The sequence below is a fragment of the Perca flavescens genome, chromosome 9, assembly GCF_004354835.1.
Source record: "Perca flavescens isolate YP-PL-M2 chromosome 9, PFLA_1.0, whole genome shotgun sequence".
Taxonomy (NCBI): domain Eukaryota; kingdom Metazoa; phylum Chordata; class Actinopteri; order Perciformes; family Percidae; genus Perca; species Perca flavescens.
The window spans coordinates 34,421,260-34,434,904 of record NC_041339.1 but is presented as its reverse complement, the minus strand read 5'-3'; positions in this window follow the sequence as shown (position 1 = coordinate 34,434,904).

Sequence of the window (13,645 nt, the reverse complement as noted above, 5' to 3'; positions counted from 1 at the left end):
GAAACAACCTCCCAGTAAAACGAGTTCTCTTGTTTCTAATACAGTTTGTTTCAGGACTTTTCTATAAGTAAAATTGAATTGAAGTGCCTTAAACCTGCATTATGTCTAGCGGCCAGCATGGGGCGACTCCACTGGTTGCAAAAATAAGTCAGTTTCCATAGAAGTCTATGAGAAAATGACCCTACTTAATTTACTACTTCAGTTAACGTTTTCATAAAAGAAAGTTTATGGTCTCAATCACCAGTTCCAACTCTTCTTTAATGTAGCATGATATTGATTTTGTAAATTATGGTCCCATTTATTTTAAAATAGACAATAATGCAGGGGGATGCTTTAGGGCATGACATTTGATTGACACCAAGTCGGTGTCCTCAGGTTCTCAGTCCGATCCATCCCTCGCTCCTCCCCAGCTCCACCCTCTCATCCAAATGTGATCATCATATAAAAGAAAATGAAGACGACGACTCAAGGCTACATTCCAAAACCAATGGGTGACATCACAGTGGCTACGTCCAGTCTATGGTTTTAAGAAAGAGTCTTAAAGGTTGAATATACTTTAAAGTGTGCAGATTATAAGGTTTAATTTAATAATGTCTAGGCTCAGAAGGACTTCGGGCCAATTTGCCCCTTTGAGTCAATCAGGAAAATGCAGTGGGTCATGGATTGGCATGTGCGTACAGTATATGTTCAGCACAATGTCAGTGGTTGACAGGATATCATTTATTCTGCTGAACATCTCTCATGCACAATGGGGGACTCGATTTTGACAAGATGTCACAAGACAAGCATTGGCTGAAATACAAGGCCACCGCATTGGCTTGATGTAGGTGTACTTTATTGGTGTAAATTCCCTAAAACATTAAAATTACAATTAATCAACTGATAACATGCAATGACGTTTTGGGCCCTGGGGCAGTTGCCGCTTTGCTCAATTGGTAACCCAGATGTTAATTTGTTAATATGATACACTTATTGTTGGTTTTAGTATTTTGATAACAGTAAAAGGACAATATAGGACAATCCCAGCCTTTAATGTTGTAGCCATTGCATTATAAGTATTGCATTTTGGACGGTAATGATAAACAACCTGTCATTGGAGGACTTGTAATAATCAGGTCAGAAAACAAACCTAGTTTACCTTCACTCCAATTCACTCTACACTGAAGGGAAACAGAAACATGTCCCGGCCCACTGAGCCACCCAGACGCCAGCCTTTATTGTTCAAAGAGTTGAGGGGTCATTGCTTTATGGAGGGCGACATGGGGACGCAGTCTACTCCAGCTGGGCCTAATGATAACCATGTGAGCACTTGAAAGTCATTCTACTCTTCTTCGACCGGCACAAATGATTCCCTACTGTAGTCCCACGCTGTAAATTGCGGTCTGAGGTATAGAGACAGAGGGGGGCAATTTCCCTGAAATCCTCCCCTAATGTGGGACAAAGCCATGGTGGACGCCACAGGGATGAGATCTCAGTCTCATCACCTTTGAACTCGTGTTTGGGTAAGAAAAGAAAAAGGGAAAATGAAGATGAATTGAACTGCGAAGGGGACACGGGAGGGAGAGAATGCAGACCCAAAGATAGAAAGAAGAAGGCAAATTAGAATGATTGAGGGAAGTGACAGGGGGATGCTGCAGATGAGAGAGGTGGAGGAGGAGGACGAGAGGGAGGCAGCCGATCAAATTTTATGGTTGACTTATCCCTTTCACAGCCCCTTGAAATAGCCAAACAATTTACAATCATCCAAAGCATTAACCTTTCACGAGCCAGAGGGACTCATTGTCCATGATGCTGCGATGAGGCGCTTTGCATGCCTGATGAAAATGTTGCAGGGGAATAACTCATTCAGCAGGCAAAACAAAGAAAATGGAAGAGGAAGAGAAGGTGTAGGAAAGGTTGAGGGGTAGATTAGCCCGAGGAGAAGAACATGGGAGGCATGTTTGAAGATGGACAAGGAGGAATGTTTTTGTGAGGCTTTTGTTAGGGGGAGGCAGATGGGCTCGTGCATCAGGGTGAGGGATGGCAGGGAGGCTTCGCAGTGGCTCCGTTGCCCTCCACGGTCCATACTTAACGTTTTTACAGGTGAGGGGGAGGAGGTGGGGGAATAAGCCCAGAGCTACAGTGGAAGAGGGGGAGAGGAGGGGAAGTGTTAAGAGCACAAGAAGCAGGCTTGATTCCCATCTCGTAGCGGGGAGCCAATGTCCATGCTATTTACTGCATGACAGCCTCCTGTATCTCCATCAATCCCCTACACAAGCCGGGAAATAGAAAGCGTGGCTGAAGGGCCGAGTGTGTGTGCTGGTGTGTGTAAAAAAAAAAAGGAAGAAGGTAAGGAGGAAGGGAAGGAAGAAGGCAAGGAGGGAAAGCATACAAAGAATAGGAGAAAGAGGGGCTGATGCAATATCAAAGACAGAAAGAAAAGTGCCATGAAGTGTGAATATTGGCCACTAATGTTACAGCTTTCAGGCCTGAGCATGTTAGCAACTGGGTGCTAACGTTAATCAAACCAAGCAAATTAAACAAGTTTTTAAAATTCCTTACAGTTTAACCGTTTGCCATAACTCCATCAATCTCCTACACAAGCCGGGAAACAGAAAGCGGGGCTGAAGGGCCGAGTGTGTGTGTTGGTGTGTATAAAAAAAAAAGGTAAGGAAGAAGGAAAGGAGGAAAAGCAAACAAAGAAGTAGAAGAAAGAGGGGCAGATGCAACACCAAAGAAGAAAGGAAAAGAGTGTTAGCTACAGCATTTCAGAAAAGAATCAGAAAAACCTAATCAAACCTGACATGCAGAAAACTGTTTTCAATTAAAGAGACCAAACTCGGAAACTCCCATCCGATCCAAAATAGGATAATTAAAACAGAAACTAACTGACACTGAAAGAGACACGATGTTCCACCAATTAACAAGCATTCATGGTCAAAAAGATCAGCATTCGTGCGGTTTGCCTGCATTTCACAGTTCGGAATGGGAGAAAAACGTGCTCTGGTTGATAGTCCGCATATTGGCAATTCTTTAAACCAATCATAATCGGCTTGGCTCCGGACGGAGCCACGGTGCCTCTGCAAAATAGCCTCGGGAAGGAACGTGTTTTGGTGGAACGTGTACGTTAAAAGGTTGTTTTAGTCATGTGAGAGAAAACTCAGATTTGGACAGATAGTCTAGCTAGCTGTCTGGATTTACCCTGCAGAGATTTGAGGAGCAGTTAACCATTAGTCTTCAGAAATCCACCAGAGGTTAAAATCATAACACAAAGAAAGCGGAAGATAAGGGACATTTGGCCAAAAAGAGGCGGCACCGGAGCAATCCTGGAAGTGGAAACTCATGGATATACAGTACCTAGGGCAATACTAAGCCCTGGTCAATACTAAGCCCTGGTCAATACTAAGCTCTGGTCACTCACTTAAAGAGACTGTACTTCCCCAGAAAACACCCCTATAAATAATTTGTTCAAGCAAGTGGGGGGTGGTGTGCAATCACGGAAGGCTTGTATCATGTGGATGCGCCGACAATGTTGTTGTCATTCTAGAATTCCTTTTCCATTGTTTATGTAGGCTACTATACGGTTCTGTTAGCATTCAGTTATATTTATTGCAAGTTACATGGAAACGCTGTTTCAAAGACTTTTCAGACCTAGAAGAAAATTGTGGTGAAAAAACACAGTCACTGTTATTTATATATTTTTTTTTCTGGCATAAAAGCAGTGACATTTTGGTCATGCTTTTTATTTTTACTGGGTACAGAGCACCGAGAGCTGCCGGTCGTTTGTGAGTGAGCGTTGAAAGGCTTGAAAGCACCGTGTTTTATGACCCAAACATCCACCCCAACCTCCTCCCTACACGGTCCGCGGCATTTTTATACAGCAGCAGTCAATGTGGTGCATACGGCAAAATATACAAGCTACAGTGCTTTACTTTTGGCCTGTGCTATGTGTATAAATGGTTCATGAGAACAGCTTGACTAATTATAGGGACCATAGAGACAAAGTTGGAAGACTGTTGACTGTCATTGTAGTTTGTTTAGTTGACTGTGTGTCTGGTCACAAGTCCACTTGGATCCACTTGGGTAATGAACATACTGGAACAGACCCGAGACTCACAGCAAAGCAAAATGTACCACACATTTTGTTAATTCCTCCTATATAGAAACATATGAGACATTTAACAGATTAGAAGGTGTAAATGTCCTTCCGTAAGTACATTAGACGCATTGAGGATGGAGGAAATGAAGGTTTCTGAACTCTAATCTGTTAGCGGCAACAGCCAACTTATTAGACTTGAGTTACGCTAATTATTAGGCCAGATACAATTACAGTCGCAGAGACAAATTGAGATAAAGACGAGGGGGAAAATGGATTGATAACCGAGAGAAAACCTAGCGAGAGACAGAGCGGCTGCATACAAATGACCCCCTTTAGCTAATTAGCAGCACAGCTAAGAGCCCTGCGAGAGTTGGCCCCGTATATGCTGCTGCTGCAGCTGCACAGTGGCCCCATAGGTGGAGAGATCGAGCCCGGGGGCCACAAGGGCTCATAAGCAATGTGTGTCATCGCCGAATACCATCAGTCATAGAACAAAGAAGGCACACGGGTCAGAGGCAGCGATACACCGCTGCAGACTCCTCTTCCTCCTCTTTTTCCTGTCCTTCACTTAATTTTCCATTAACCCCTTCCTCCCCGTCCCCTTTTCTTCATCTCTTCTCCCTCTCCTCCTATCTCTTCCCATCTTCTTTATAGCCATCCTGTTCCTTTGTGTGTGAGTCAATTAGCCAGCCCCTTTAGTTTTGATTTATAGACCGCGGACCTCCTATGGCCTAATGGATTGCTGTGATTTAATATGCAATGCTTATGTGTGTGTGTGTGTGTGTGTGTGTGTGTGTGTGTGTGTGTGTGTGTGTGTGTGTGTGTGTGTGTGTGTGTGTGTGTGTGTGTGTGTGTGTGTGATGAATTAAAGCGCAGGAGACACAATGGAGGTCACAGAGGTACCTTTCTCTACACTGACGGCGTTTGAATCGGCGCTACTCCGGGCCCCCCAATTTCCATCCCTCGCTTGAAAGAAATGATCAATTTGTAACGTCGCCATAACGGATGATGACCAATAATAAAGTGACTGCTGTGATCGTTTGGATGACGTCTCTCAAAATCATTTGCCATGTGGACATCATTAGGCCGTTCATAATGATTGGGACCAGCGATTGTTATTGTCTGAACACAAGGCATTACTGGATGGCAGAGCGACGCGTTCGGAGGACATTCATCAGCGCCTATCTTTTCCTTTTTTCTTTGTGGACTGAGGCCAACAACACGGAGATTAGAGACTCATCCCGCCTCGGGGGTGTGTGTGGGAGAGGGCGTGGGGGGTCAGGAAAGGTGCGAGTATACATCACTATCATCAACCTCCTCATCATCATCAGACTTTCCTAACACACTCTGTGACCAGAGGCTATTTACGCCAATCCATAGTCGAGAGGCCTCGTTACTGGTGGTTTACAGGGTCACGAACTCTGCGGTCTACATCAAAAAACATCTGACAGAGGGCCTGTCAGCGCCCTGCTAAACACACACACACATACACACACACACACACACACACACGCCAAAATAATTAGACAGTGAGAGCACTCTTGGAAAGTAAGGACATTTTTGGAAGTGTGGACGGTGTCGGAGAGTAACGCATTTTTTTGGAGCGTGATGACACTCTGGTCAGTAACATGTCCACATACAGTGTGTCTAAACTTCAGCTGGCTCCCAGATTGTGTACTGTAATGTGTGTGTATAGTCCATTTAGTCTTGTTTACATGGGAATATCCAGTAAACTAAAGAACATGAGGTTTGACACTTTATCTCACACACACACACAGACACAGACACACACACACACCCACACACACACACACACCCACAACCATAACGAGGATGTGAGAGGGCTTCTAACGGCTCGGGGTAAAAAAAATCTTTGCCGAATCTTGCCGTTAAATGAATCATGTCTGCTTTCAACGTCAAAATAATTCCCGTGGATTCTGAATTTGAGCTCTCAACAGATTTATTTGTTTCCCATAGCTATGTGATTTCTTCCCGGCTTCTTCTGCTCCATCAAACTCCTGAAAATGTTGCTTTTATTACGGTACCCGTTTTTAAATCAACATAGTAGGCAAAGTAGGTGCAATAACTTACGCATTTATACTGAACAATCATTTTGGGATTTCCAACAATATCGAAACGATATTTTGTGGTAATTAAAGCAAGATTAAAATTGTTTAACTCAAAAGATCTTGGTTAAGGTAAGAGAAAGATCATCGTGATGGTTAAGTAATAAATACATAACCAAACCACAATCCTTCCCTAACCACAACCAAGGTCTTTTTGTAGCGTAAACCTATGTGTTTCCACGCTTTTTTTATTGCTTGTGAGTGACCCCTCGTGATAGGTTGCATGTCTGCGGTGTCAGCAGTTCAATCGAAGAGCAATTTTATTTCATTTCAGGAGAAATGTCAGACAACTGAATTCAGGAATCAGATTTGTTTTTCTTCTTCTTATATCCTACCTGGGTAATTATATCTCACCCCCTGGTTGGAAAACACTGGCTTAGACCTAGCATGTGGAGGTTTGAATTTTTCACTCCATACATCCAGCATTCACCCTAAAGTCCTGACTTGAAAAAAAAAAAAAACAGTGAATAAAAATATATGCAGAAACTACATGTCCTCCAAACCATATTTATTCATACCATTGAGTAGAATATATACATATCTTTTTAGGAGCATGATTTTTACTTTGTCATGGTTGTGTATGTTCTGTTTCCTGTTTTATTTTGAAGTCTGTCTTTTCTCCTTGGTCATGTCTGTTTTTACTTCCTGCCTTGTGTTTTCCCGCCTTTTTGTATTGTTCTGGCCAGCCCTGATGTGTTTCACCTGTTCCCCAGCCCTAGTGTCACCTATCCCTTGTTACCTCATTACCCTGCGTATTTAGGCTCTGTGCTATCTTTGTCTGTTGTTGGATCATTGTTCTGCGTTTGTTCTGTGGTGTGGTGGTACTGTTCTTTTTTTAGTGTTTTGTCAAGTGGTGTACTGTGTGTGTGTATGTGTGTGTGTGTGTGTGCGTGCGTGCGTGCATGCGTGCGTGCGTGCGTTCCTGGCCTGCGTGCTTTTTGGACTACAGGTTTGTAAGAAAGATTATTTTTTGGGGGGCATTTTAGGCCTTTAGTTTTATAAGACAGCTAAAGACATGAAAGGGGAATGACATACAGAAAAGGGCCACAGACCGGAGTCAAACCCGCGGCGTCGAGGAGTGAACCTGAAATATATGGGTGCGCACTTGACCAGGTGAGCTAGCCAGGAGAGCATGATTTAAAGTGCTCATATTATGCTGTTTTGCCTTTTCCTTTATTGTGTTATAACTTTTTTGTGCATGTTATAGGTATACAAAGTAAAAAAGCCCAAAGTCCCCCCCCAAAGGGACTTACCATCTCCACCAGAAAACACTGTTCAACAACTGCTCCAAACAGCTCTATTGTAGTCCAGCCTTTACTTCAGAGACAAACGTGGTCACTTTGTAACACATGTTATAATGCTCGCCTAGCTGCTAGCGTGGCACGCTCTCATACTCTGCTTCTGACTGGCTAATAGTCCTTACCTAGGTACTGTCACGACACGCCCTCATACTCTGCTTCTGACTGGCTAGTAGTCCTTACCTAGGTACTGTCAGGGTACGCCCTCATACTCTGCTTCTGACTGGCTAGTAGTCCTTACCTAGGTACTGTCACGGCACGCCCTCATACTCTGCTTCTGACTGGCTAGTAGTCCTTACCTAGGTACTGTCACGGCACGCCCTCATACTCTGCTTCTGACTGGCTAGTAGTGTTTACCTTGGTACTGTCAGGGCACGCTCTCATACTGTGCTTCTGACTGGCTAGTAGTCCTTACCTAGGTACTGTCAGGGCACGCCCTCATGCTCTGCTTCTGTCTGGCTAGTAGTCCTTACCTAGGTACTGTCAGGGCACGCTTTCATACTGTGCTTCTGACTGGCTAGTAGTCCTTACCTAGGTACTGTCAGGGCACGCCCTCATGCTCTGCTCCTGACTGGGTAGTAGTCCTTACCTAGTGACTCGCAACAAAGATGGAACAGAAGTGAGATGTCTCACTCGGTACCTAAAACAGAGAGCTCAACACACAGGGTGAAAAGAGGAGCTGCAGCAATGTGCAGTACAACAAAAATATGGTGTTTTTTGAAAATTAAACCATGTAACCCTATCCTGGTACAACCTCTAAATACAATTATGAACCTGAAAATGAGCATTATTTGAGAACTTTAAGTTCAAAACACATTGACCAAGTCACAGAGTGTTGTATGCACAAGTTGGTTGTAGTCAGGATGTGATAAAATTGCTGTTTTACTGAAAAGATTCAACTTGAATAGGACGGTAACATACTCTGACTAGTTGACACACATCATGCTGATATGTGGGCTTACAGAGATGCCCTTTCAAAGTTTAACGGCACGTGGCACCCTGTTAGGGATGTAAGGTGCCAACAATGAACCGTAATGTCCCCAAACCATTTCAGGTCTGTCTAGGGTCCGGTGTGGCACGTCATTCCCCATCTTGCTTCCCTCATTGCCTGTCCTCTCGCTACTGACAGTTCTAATAAAAGGCATACAAAACGTCCTGAAAATAATAATCAATGACAACTTCAACTTCAAAATTTTTGAGGGGTGAAATTGAAGGAGGTATCTTGATTGCACAATTTACTAATTTAAGGTTATCACATGTACTTTTAAAAAGGTAAAGGTACTTTATTGTCACATACACATACATGGAGTGAAATTCATTCTCTGCATTTAACCCATCCCTCAAGGGAGCAGTGGGCAGCCATTTACAACTCCAACTCTAGATCTGAGCCAGGCACTGGCTGGAGAACTTAGTACATGTTTTTTGATGGTGGGGGAAACCGGAGCACCCAGAGGAAACCCACGCAAACATGGGGAGAACGTACAAACTCCACCCAGAAAGGCCTGGAACGACCTGGATTCAAACCCAGAACCTTCTTGCTGTGAGGCCCCAGTGCTAACCATTGGGCCACCATGCTTGGGATACTTGATTGATACGTTTCCTTTTCAGGGCAGCGTTCCAAACAAATGGAGAACATCAACATGGAGTTATAAGAGATTCCCGCGTGTCGAGAAGAAATTACAGCTGCTGTGTGATGAACTAAAATGATTCCTCATTTCCAGGCTGACTACCATGAGTCACAGAAACTCTATCAAGGTCTCCAAGAGCTTTTTTTAATGAGCACTAGGAGCATTAAAGCTGCTGAGCACACACAGGATGATATTATATCAACCTTAAAATCAAATTGAAGGATGAACGAATGCTCACGTGGGATTTACAAAGTATACATGTAATGGCAGCGGCAATAGATGCATAACTGTGGCAGCTGCCCTGGAGGGCCCCTGATAATACTCAATCTAACCGACCTCATTAAGGGACCCTTGTTTTTTACCTTCTCCATCTCGCCAAGAGACACTGCTTTCACCAGAGGTGATGAAAAAGCACACGTCTAATCATGTCTTCCTCCACGCGCCGCGGCCGCAGAGTGTGTGCGAGCGTGGACGGCGGGCAAAGGATTATTAACGGTTTAATGGATAGGGAAGCCTGACAGGTGGTCCTCTCGCTGAGATTAAGGACCGGTGGGTTAATGACGGTGTGGGTGAGATTGTCATAACTCACAATAAGGCCATTACAGTAATATTACCGAGAAAAGTCTTCAGCTGATAAAGGGCTCAACTCTCCAACAAGGTGGCATTGGGTGGAGGGCTTCTGCTATTTTTCAAAGAGTTTTTTTTCCTCTCCTTTAGCCTGCAGCTCAGTATAAATGGGCTTCGACTCAAGAAGAACATTAAGGCTGATGTATGCTTCTGCGTTAAATCGACGCCGTGGGTACGTACGTAGGTATGTGGAGATACCGACCCTACGCCAAACCCTACGCTGGACCCCACCCCTCCTTCTCCGCAAACAACATGAAATCAAGGAGAGGGTTAACTTTTCCTGCTACAGACTTCCGACAGTGGTCAGAAAGAACAGGGGAGACACTTTGTTTCTCCCACTTTGCCTCTCGCTCCGAAGCTAATCACCGTCACTCTCTCACTCCCTCTACTACACTCCGCACACACATGCAAGCGCGCACGCACAAGCTTTACAACATACTGCCGATTGGCTTTGAAATGTAACAAAAATGTAGGCCTAGCACAGAACGGACAGCATCAGGAGGAGGTGATGATAAAACAAACATAAAAAACACTTTATTTTGAGTATTTACAGCCTTTCTCACCCCTCTTCCTGGACAAAGGAGAGCACATTCCTGCACTCAGATAAACACTCATCACCAGTTGAAGCTTGCAGGGCGGGCAACAATGACTCTCTGACAGCCGGCTCTGCAGTTCACTACTCCCCTCTGGTGGTCAGCGAGGGCCACTGCAGTCTCCAGGGGCCAAAGGAACAAAGGAAGGAGAGATGAACAATAGAGTCAACAGCAGAAAGCAGCAGCAGAGGCACAGAGACAGAACCCAGGCGAAGGTCCAGAGTGGGTGCTGTTGTGGGAGTGTTGAATAATCTTTAGAAAAATAGGTTGGATGTTATGTTTTATCCTCTAACGTTTCAGTCTACATTTCTTCATCCTTCACTCAGGTTGCATAACAAATGTGGTCAAAGTCCAAGATAACACATTCAAGCAATTAGCTCCATGAATTGGTTGAAGACGTTGCCTAAGGCGGACGTTTTCATGGCCAAAGTGTTTTGAAATCATAATTTTGTAAAAGGGATCATAAAATATGCACTTGATGGCTACATATTGTGCAGAATCCTCATTTATTTAAGCTATTGTCGACAAGTTGTGTATATTTATAAGTACTGTATGGTTTATTTAACTAAATATCTATAGTTTTTTTGCTAAACTGCTGTAACAGTGAAATGCCCTACTGGGATTGATAATCCATCCATCAATCAATGCATAAAATGCTACATGTCCCAGGCAAGATGTTAAGAAAAGTAAAGGCTTTTAGGATCCTCTGTCAAATACACTGCACTCAACTTCACCACACCACAGACTATATGGGTTGTCAGTGTTTCTTTTAGGATTTTTTTTAGAGGGCAAGTCTGTACGAACAACAACCGTGACGTTTTTTAGCGGAGCTGTTCGTTTAATAGTTGACTCAGAAGAAAGCGAACGTTTTGACAATAAACTATAATCAACACAACAGTATGTGGAGTTAAACTGGACGGGCCCAATAACCTCTGAATAGTTCTACTTGTTGTTAAATTGCAATGTGAGCGTCAGCCAACAGGGGGTGCATTATGTTGGCAGGATAACTTAAAAGGCAACTGCGACTAAATTTTTTGTACAGCCCTATTTCTGATACCGTGGTGGCAGAAATTTTGCCGTGGTGGGCCGCCACTATAAAATCAACATAGAGGCAACATTGGGTTGTAGCTGCTGCGGCAGTGGGCAAGCAAACTATGGGCACTTTTTTTGATCTGGGTACAAAAAGGATTAAATGCAGGTATAGTTTAACTGGAGGAGATTTGGTTCTACTGGGTTATTTTTGGTCAATAGAGTATCAATACCCAGCCCTAATGTGGACTAACTTTTATCTGGCAAACATATTGCTATCTCAGGTAATGTTGGCTGGGGTTGCTGGAGTGTAAAATTCCCCAAATCTTTTTTTTAAAACAAAAACATCCGCGAAATCGCTAAATCCACCAGACTCCATGTGAAAAAACAGTGATTTTAGCATCGTAAAATACACTTCATTCAAAGTCGACAGAAACAAAATAAAACTATGAAAAGCTGGTTTGACTTGTCTTTCCGTTTTTCCAACCATCACAACTCTAGTTTTGGTTAAAATAAACACAAAGTTTACAGATTTACGTAACAAATATGCTGGATCTATACTAAAAGTATTGTTTTTTTAAATGGACTCTGGTGGGTTTAGTGCTAGTGACCTCAGAGCTGTTTCTGGTTAAACAGAAAGGTCTTTAACATGCCTCTCTCTGTAGGGATCCGTTCCATAATGTTCTCAGACAATGAGAATAATAATCTGAGCCTTCAGTGGCAACAACTTTTAGCGGACACTGACGCTGAACATTTGCCCTATAGGGTTACATTGCAGCCTGGTTTGTGACTGCCGGTTACAGCGTTCACGCTGTTGTTCCCATCAGTCACTTACACACAATAACATAGGGAAATAGGGTCCAGGTTGAAAAGAAAAAAAACGTAGTTACCCTTTAAGGGAACATTGATGGTGTGGTTTTAAAACAATGATTCTTTTTACGTTTATTTTCTGAGCGAAGTAGCTGCTCAATGGTGTTTTTTGCCCCCAACTGCTCCTTCCAGACAGCGCTGCGCTTCAAGGCACCAAACCCTAACCATAACCAGTGCCTCCCAACCAGGGCCGGTTCTAGCCCTTTGGTTGCCCTAGGCGAGATTGAGTTTTGCACCCCCCGTCTCACATTGCCAGATCTCCACAGCGCTGTGTCAGCAATAGAGTAGCAATGTATGTTTATTTTTGTTTCTAGATTCCATGTAAGTTAGATGACACCAACATTTGGTATAATCATAACTGGTCTGGCAACCCAAAGGCCAGTGTTTTGTTTCTAGATTTGTGTGCATGGTGACTTATGATGGGGGGGTCTGGGGGTCCTCCCCCTGAAAATTTTGAGCATTAAATACTTAATTTCCTGCATTGTGGTGAATATATATGCATTTATTTATTTATTTTTTACCTTTTTCTGAATCAATTTATGCTGGAAATATCTTTATCTAAAAGGGAAACATAGATTACAATCCAAATATAAAAACATAATGGAATATTTTGCAGTAAGGCTCTCAGGCATTCTGTATTGCTTTCATCTATTTATTCTCCTTTGGATCGATGTTTCTAATTATATCTGAGTCCGCACACATGTAGCCTAGGCATCATTTACTCTTCCCACTTTTGCTTCTTTTGTTGAGGAAAACAAAATGTGCGTATTAAAATGATTCACCTGAATGATACATTAATTAATTTTAATGAATTAATAAACCCCTGGACTGTAATATTTCAGATGTGTTTGAGCAAGATTTCTGCTCATGTTCAAAACTTTGTGCACATTCAAAATACAGTAGACTATATCTCATCTGTGTTCTCTGAGATTTGGAGGAGTTGTGATATTGTGAGAAAAATAAAGTGATAATGCAATAGGCTATTACAAGAATAAAGTCACTATATTTCAGAAAATAATTCACCTGCACCATAGTCTGCTGTGCAGTACGTGATTGCTCTGCTGAGACGGTAGATGTCAGACCTCCTGACAGACACAGAGCCCCGTTTGGGTCTCTGGTCTCTGAATGAGACAGTTTAGGAGGTGGAAACACAAAACTACGCAGAAATAGGGCACATGTGCCGCAGCATGCCCACAGCAGAGCGCGTCCATTATAAACACGGAAGGCGCGCTGCAGCAGCTCCGTGTCTGTGCCGCTGTAAGAGTGGACACTAAGCGACGCACAGGTCTGCTTCAGAGCTCCGTTTGTTTGAGTCTGACCCAGAGACTGGAAAAGTGGCTGAAAGGTTGACAAGTTAACGTGTGGCTGAGGGGGCTGCCTAGGATGATCATGTTAA